Consider the following 5,032-nt stretch of genomic DNA (forward strand, 5'->3'; position numbering starts at 1 on the left):
TTACCAGAGAACTACTAAGAAACCAACTGCTTTTTAAATCCTGTTGTGTAGTTCAAGTGTCTTGCCTTGACCAACCTAATGAGTTGATTAACTGGGCCTTTATACTTAACTAAATAAAAAACTAAGCAGATGTGAGTTAAATAAAAAAGTTTCAATTTATTGCTCATTGTACCTGTTAACATTATATTTAACAGTTGTCTGCCTAAATTTTTTTGGTTTGACTTACAGATAATTTCACAAGACACAGTTTTGTTGTTTTTATTGCTAATGGTGCATGTGCTTGCTAGAGGAAAGAGAAGGAAGAAAGCAACCCCCAATGTTGCATGGTCTCCCTACAATCCCTTCTCCATATCTCCATCCTGTCAGGGTTTGGTGCACACACACACACACACACACACACACATACGTCTGGCATGTTTTTAAAGCTGCTAGGACTAGAATTTGAACTGCGGTTGGCCATGTGGGGATCCAGCTCCCTTAACCACTAGGCTATGGTGGAATCCACCAAAGAGACATACTTTTGATTCACACACAAATAATAGGTTCATTTGCCATTTAATAAAATAATAATTTGTGAGAGGGCGTGTGTTTGCTGGAGAGAGAGAAAGGTAAAATAAGAAAGCACTCTCGTGGGGGATGGCCAAACTGTCATCTTTTCTCCTCTATTTCTCCTTTCAGGGTTTTGGACATGCATGCACACATGCCTGGTACATTTCCCAAGCTGCCAGATTTGGGGCTCAAACCACACAGTTGGCCATGTGGGGTCCAGCTTCCTTAACCATACCACCACCCACTGGCCCTTATTACTATTTTCTTGATAATTGAAATTCATTTCACTAAAGAAAGTTCAGTTGAATTTTACAGCATTGACACTTGGCAAATAGAAATCATGTAATCTAATTACTTAATTTGAATGACACGTGAGGGGGATCTACAAAAAAATCATGGAGGGACCAATAGATGGTGTAATGGTTGTACCGCTGGACTCTGACATAGTTGACAGCAGTTTGAGTCCCAGACCCGGCAGCTTAAAACTCCCAAGTTCATGTGCATATGTGCCCAAACTCCTGAGAGAAGGGATTGTGGCGTGGCTGTCCCCTCTGGGGGTTGATTTCTTGCTTTCTCTCTCTGTCTGTCTCTGGTGAGCACATGCTCTCTATAGCAAAAATCTCTTTCTCAAAAAAAAATGAAATTTAAAAAATAAATTCATGGAAAATATGCGTTATGAAACTATGTGTAGAGTTCAACTTTATTTTTTAGCATCAAAATAAACTGGTACTTTAACTCCATTTTTTCATAGACTTTTTGAAGTTCTCTTATATATGGGAATTGTATTTTATTGAAAACATTGAAACATTTTTACATTTGATTTTTTAAATATCATTCCAGAGTTCTAAAAACGCAGTTTAAAAAGCATTAAAAATAGGACCATAATATAGAAAAGTAGTTAAAAAGCAGCGGTCATGTAACATACTTCAGCCTCTTACTTAGGAGTAAAAATGAGAGCTAAAAGTAGGCCTAGATTTTCTAGAGGAAATAAAGGGACTTAAGGAAAAGCAATGTACTAAGTCAACGTTGGGTCCACCTAACACTCACGTGTTCTAACACCTCAGCTCATTCTTTGGCACTGAGTAGTGGTTGAATGCATGTCAGTTAATGATTGATTATGACAGCTTCACAGTGGAACATACTGTAATCTCCAGATGACAGAAAAGAGTGCAGAACTGTCAGCCCAAGTTCTTCGTATAGTGACAGGAGTCAATAACAATTGAAGTTGAAATTTCCTTAGAGATTGCTATTCAGACATAATGTCATTTTATCTTTGACCAAGGTTCAAAACCTTGGTAATGTGATTATACGCCAGCCAACCACTCTAGACGTCCCATCTCCGGCAAGTAGGACACTGCTGAATGTGCCTGGGGTCTTTCCACTAGTAGACATTCCTCTAGTGACATAGTTGCCTTCATGGCAGGTAGACTTTTGAGACTTGGGTCTTCGATGCTCCATGAAGCTGACAGGCTACACTATGAGAACCTAAGATTCAAATCCAGTTTTCTCTGCCTTTGTCTTTGGAGAATAGCTTTAAATGGCTTAGACACTGATAAAATTCAGTTATGTTGTTAATGTCCATCTCTTGTTTTATGCTTAACCACATTTAAATCTAGAATTTAATAGAGTCTAGTGAAAGAATTATTGGGAACCACATCTAAATCTAGAATTTAATAGAGTCTAGTGAAAGAATTATTGGGAAGCATGAATATTGAAAGAATAATATAAAGGAAAAGGGAAAGTAAACTATTTAGAATATAGTTTTGTATTTGTAACATTTCAAAATTTATTAGTTGCATATTGGTGTCATTGTGTAGTTTATAAATGTCTATGCACTGTATTAATTAGAATATCATAAAACGTGGTAACAGCTTGACTAATGTTATTGGAGTTTTTACCACAGTTGCCATTGTGGAAGAAATATTTGTTACATTAATAAAAAACATGTTCGTAAAATATGGCTTTATTACCTTAGTGTGTAATGTGCAAGACAGTGTTTTTAGGATACAAATGCAGATGTTTGCTACTTAGGGCACTAAAATTTTATAAATTATTTATTTAATTTTATTTATTCATTCATTTGTTTTAATTTGACCCCAAAGAACACACTCGGAGGTCCAGCAGGGAAAGACGAGCATTTACTTACAAGGATGGGAAGCCCTGCCAACGGCCGGGCAGAGAATAGTCCATGCCACCATGAGCACAGGCTCACATTATACATGTTACAGATTGAAGAGTAAGACCAGCACAGACTCCCTTTCTCCAAGGCAGGCTTCTGGTTTGTTACATACATTGTTTGAGAGTGGTAAGGGTCAGGCTATTGATTAGCAAAGTTGCCAGAGTTTGTACATTAACTTAGTGCCTGTGGTCTAGGGATGCTGACAGGGAAGAGTGACACATAGCTCCACAATGGCTCCAGCCAGTTCCATGAGAAAAGGTAATGATCTTGAGATGTTCTCCAGGCACCGCCCCACTGGCATTCAGGACTCAGGGAGGTATGGCTGAAGAGGGAGTGGGGAGTAGAGCTCAGTGTATGGAGTCTACCCTCAGGTAGATATTCTAATATAAGAAAAGAAGGACTTCAGTGGGACCAGCAGTTGGCGTAAATGACTACGTCACTGGACTCCCGTGTAGTCAACCGCAGTTCACGTCCCGGACCTGGTGGCTTAAATTCACACCGGGCGTGTGTGTGTGCGTGCCCAAGATCCTGAGAGGAGAATAGAGACGGGATTGTGGTGTGGCCATCTCCCCTGAGGGGGGGGGTTGATTTCTTGCTTTCTCTCTCTGTCTGTCTCTGGTGAGCACATGCTCTCTATAGCAAAAATCTCTTTCTCAAAAAAAAATGAAATTTAAAAAATAAATTCATGGAAAATATGCGTTATGAAACTATGTGTAGAGTTCAACTTTATTTTTTAGCATCAAAATAAACTGGTACTTTAACTCCATTTTTTCATAGACTTTTTGAAGTTCTCTTATATATGGGAATTGTATTTTATTGAAAACATTGAAACATTTTTACATTTGATTTTTTAAATATCATTCCAGAGTTCTAAAAACGCAGTTTAAAAAGCATTAAAAATAGGACCATAATATAGAAAAGTAGTTAAAAAGCAGCGGTCATGTAACATACTTCAGCCTCTTACTTAGGAGTAAAAATGAGAGCTAAAAGTAGGCCTAGATTTTCTAGAGGAAATAAAGGGACTTAAGGAAAAGCAATGTACTAAGTCAACGTTGGGTCCACCTAACACTCACGTGTTCTAACACCTCAGCTCATTCTTTGGCACTGAGTAGTGGTTGAATGCATGTCAGTTAATGATTGATTATGACAGCTTCACAGTGGAACATACTGTAATCTCCAGATGACAGAAAAGAGTGCAGAACTGTCAGCCCAAGTTCTTCGTATAGTGACAGGAGTCAATAACAATTGAAGTTGAAATTTCCTTAGAGATTGCTATTCAGACATAATGTCATTTTATCTTTGACCAAGGTTCAAAACCTTGGTAATGTGATTATACGCCAGCCAACCACTCTAGACGTCCCATCTCCGGCAAGTAGGACACTGCTGAATGTGCCTGGGGTCTTTCCACTAGTAGACATTTCTCTAGTGACATAGTTGCCTTCATGGCAGGGATGTTTTTTTATTTTAAAAGAAAATTCAGGTAATCAGTTTTGCAGTTTGAATTAAATGCCAATACAGAAATGTTACGGCAAATGGGAAAGGTTCGTGGGGCAGTCGGGAAAGACCTAAAAAGTGACACATACCATGTATGTTTTTCCCATGGTAAATTAGTAGTGTATTTGCAGTAACAGGTAGACTTTTGAGACTTGGGTCTTCGATGCTCCATGAAGCTGACAGGCTACACTATGAGAACCTAAGATTCAAATCCAGTTTTCTCTGCCTTTGTCTTTGGAGAATAGCTTTAAATGGCTTAGACACTGATAAAATTCAGTTATGTTGTTAATGTCCATCTCTTGTTTTATGCTTAACCACATTTAAATCTAGAATTTAATAGAGTCTAGTGAAAGAATTATTGGGAACCACATCTAAATCTAGAATTTAATAGAGTCTAGTGAAAGAATTATTGGGAAGCATGAATATTGAAAGAATAATATAAAGGAAAAGGGAAAGTAAACTATTTAGAATATAGTTTTGTATTTGTAACATTTCAAAATTTATTAGTTGCATATTGGTGTCATTGTGTAGTTTATAAATGTCTATGCACTGTATTAATTAGAATATCATAAAACGTGGTAACAGCTTGACTAATGTTATTGGAGTTTTTACCACAGTTGCCATTGTGGAAGAAATATTTGTTACATTAATAAAAAACATGTTCGTAAAATATGGCTTTATTACCTTAGTGTGTAATGTGCAAGACAGTGTTTTTAGGATACAAATGCAGATGTTTGCTACTTAGGGCACTAAAATTTTATAAATTATTTATTTAATTTTATTTATTCATTCATTTGTTTTAATTTGACC

The 5,032-nt window shown here is 37.1% G+C and overlaps 1 long non-coding RNA gene across 1 annotated transcript; it reads left to right on the forward strand.

Moving 5' to 3' along the window:
- The first annotated feature begins 3,329 nt into the window (after positions 1 to 3,329).
- Positions 3,330 to 4,892, forward strand: LOC114008000 (uncharacterized). The gene is made up of 2 exons (XR_003549568.1): positions 3,330 to 4,181; positions 4,364 to 4,892. It is a non-coding gene; the product is annotated as an uncharacterized LOC114008000 (long non-coding RNA).
- Positions 4,893 to 5,032: the final 140 nt, after the last annotated feature.

The sequence above is a fragment of the Tupaia chinensis genome, unplaced genomic scaffold (genome assembly GCF_000334495.1).
Source record: "Tupaia chinensis unplaced genomic scaffold, TupChi_1.0 Scaffold000272_1, whole genome shotgun sequence".
NCBI lineage: Eukaryota > Metazoa > Chordata > Mammalia > Scandentia > Tupaiidae > Tupaia > Tupaia belangeri.